The 3,100-nt window shown below is 33.7% G+C and overlaps 1 pseudogene; it reads right to left on the bottom strand.

Moving 5' to 3' along the window:
- Nucleotides 1-1,089: 1,089 nt before the first annotated feature.
- LOC127561661 (breast cancer metastasis-suppressor 1-like protein) lies at nucleotides 1,090-2,793 on the bottom strand (annotated as a pseudogene).
- Nucleotides 2,794-3,100: the final 307 nt, after the last annotated feature.

Below are 3,100 nucleotides of genomic sequence, written 5' to 3'. Positions count from 1 at the left end.
TGAAAAATCTATAAATGCTAAAAAGGAAAAAAAATAGGTTTTTTTTAAGAACATGAACTTAAACAAATTTCACTCTCTTTGTTTTTGTACTGAACACAGAATTAGTATAAAGGCATATTTTTACTTCTGAAAACGTTTATTGAGAATCTTTTTTAAAAAAAGCAATAGATCAGACAAGTACAACATATAGTTTACATACTGCAGTATAAATACCAGGTCTTCATGACCTCCACAGGCCATAAATAGTTCAGGGAGAAGCAATGTTTCTATTCCCTGATGCTAACTTTTCTAATTAGTGTCAAGTCTAGTCTGGAAGGGAAAAATGTCATTGCCACGCAATTAAGGGAGAAGAATTCAGCTAGTACTTCCCTGGACTAGTCTAGGGAATTACTCCTTTTAAGAATTGTAACCAAATAGTTTGATTTTAAGGAAATAAAGACTAAAATAAGATCATGGAGGTAAGATAAGCTATTATTACCCTTTCCCCCAACAAATGTGTACTCATGCTTATATGTTTAAAGCTTGAATTCTGTTTTAACAACATATATCCTATTATATATCATCTATATTATCCTTATTTACAAATATGTAATCTTAAGTGGACTTTAAGAAATAAATAAATTACAGGGAAAATAGAAGCAGTTTTATACCACCACATAGTACACTGGAGGAAAGCTAAATTTGCATAAATTTTAACCAAACAAGAAAGTTTAATCATAAAACCTCTGCCACATTTTGAAAGACCATTGTTTATATACTAGATATTAGATTCAATTTAAAAGTAAAATATATTGGTCATCATGATTAAATTTTTCTCACAATTTAAAAATATCAATATGAAGTTTATTTATTTTTATAAATACAAAATGTTACTTACAAATATGAATATTTACATAATGTTATGAGAATGTCAAAATTATTAGATACCTTTTTACTCCTATGGCACACCACACTTAATAGAACTAATAGGGATAGGTTTTGTTAGTAATTGATAGTGATTATGAATATTTTATTTAATATTTTCCTTTTTGAGGTTGGGAAATGTAAAGTTTCAGTTTGCTTCTATCATACCTTTTAAACCAAACTTCATCAAGTTTCTTTTTTCTTTGACTGCAGCTCATTATTCCAAAGCTCTGAGATATTGTCAATGCTGTGCTTGTCTTTTTCAAGCCTTCCAATTTTCTGTTCTAGTTCACTCTGTACAGCAATATAACAAGAGCTTTTCACTTTCTCAGTGAGACTGGAAGATTGGACTTCACAGTCATATCTCTTTACTAATTCTAAGAAAAGTTCTCTATAGATTTTCTTGCAAAGTTGCCAGTAGTTTCCAAGTATTGCTTCTTGTAGCTTTACATCCACTGGACTTATTCTTTATAAAGCTGATCTTTTTTTTTTTAAATTTTTATTTAATGATTACTTTATATTGACAGAATCCATGCCAGGGTAATTTTTTTTTTTTACAACATTATCCCTTGTACTCATTTCTTTTCCGATTTTTTCCCCTCCCTCCCTCCATCCCCTCCCCTAGATGGCAAGCAGTCCTTTATATGTTGGATATGTTGCAGTATATCCTAGATACAATATATGTTTGCAGAACCGAACAGTTCTCTTGTTGCATAGGGAGAATTGGATTCAGAAGGTATAAATAACCCGGGAAGAAAAACAAAAATGCAGATAGTTCATTCGTTTCCCAGTGTTCTTTCTTTGGGTGTAGCTGCTTTTGTCTGTCATTTATCAATTGAAACTCAGGTCTCTTTGTCAAAGAAATCCACTTCCATCAAAATATGTCCTCATTTTGCATTAGTGTCCCAGTTTTCCCGCATCCCCTCCAACATTCATCATTATTTTTTCCTGTCATCTTAGCCAATCTGACAGGTGTGTAGTGGTATCTCAGAGTTGTCTTAATTTGCATTTCTCTGATCAATAATGATTTGGAACACTCTTTCATATGAGTGGTAATAGTTTCAATTTCATCCTCTGAAAATTGTCTGTTCATATCCTTTGACCATTTATCAATTGGAGAATGGCTTGATTTCTTATAAATTTGAGTCAGTTCTCTCTATATTTTGGAAATGAGGCCTTTATCAGAACCTTTGACTGTGAAGATGTTTTCCCAGTTTGTTACTTCCCTTCTAATCTTGTTTGCATTAGTTTTGTTTGTACAAAGGCTTTTTAATTTGATGTAATCAAAATTTTCTATTTTGTGATCAGTAATGGTCTCTAGTTCATCTTTGGTCACAAATTTCTTTCTCCTCCACAAGTCTGAGAGATAAACTATTCTATGTTCCTCTAATTTATTTATAATCTCGTTCTTTATGCCTAGGTCATGGACCCATTTTGATCTTATCTTGGTATATAGTGTTAAGTGTGGGTCCATCCCTAATTTCTGCCATACTAATTTCCAATTATCCCAGCAGTTTTTATCAAATAATGAATTCTTTTCCCAGAAGTTAGGGGCTTTGGGTTTGTCAAACACTAGATTGCTATAGTTGACTATTCTGTCTTGTGAACCTAACCTTTTCCACTGATCCACTAATCTATTTCTTAGCCAATACCAAATGGTTTTGGTGACTGCTGTATAAAGCTGATCTTTGAGGTCTGCAAACTGTTTTTCAAAATTTGCCATTTCATCTAAGTACTCCATTATTGTTATTTCACAGTCTTTGTCATTGAGATGTCATCTTCCTCAGAGACCCATGAACTCTGTGTCCTTGTCTTCTGAGATACTTCCTTCCACCTTTACTCATCCTGATGATTCATCTCTTTCTTGTCCCTGAGGGAATGGACAGACATTTTCCAGTTGTTTCTGGTGCTTATGCTTCTTCCTTGAAGGTCATGGTCCCATGAGCCAGTGTAGTTATATCCACACTCCAGTCCAAAACAACCCTGATGTCTCTTAGAATTGCCTTCTCCCTGTCTGGAACTTACTGCCCAATCACTAGCTTTGCAATGGAAGTCTTGCCATTGGGAAACACTTTCCATAATATGTGTTTTTCAAAGTAAAAATGGGCAGTTTTTCTAAGTCAAAGTCAAGTCTTTGGTGGGTTTGCCCCTACTCCAGACCTACTCCAAGCCCAAGAGGATCTTGGCTTGGGGGTGA

Source organism: Antechinus flavipes, chromosome 4, assembly GCF_016432865.1.
Source record: "Antechinus flavipes isolate AdamAnt ecotype Samford, QLD, Australia chromosome 4, AdamAnt_v2, whole genome shotgun sequence".
Classification (NCBI taxonomy): domain Eukaryota; kingdom Metazoa; phylum Chordata; class Mammalia; order Dasyuromorphia; family Dasyuridae; genus Antechinus; species Antechinus flavipes.
Note: the sequence above shows the minus strand (reverse complement) of the source record. Positions and strands in the feature narration are given on the sequence as shown.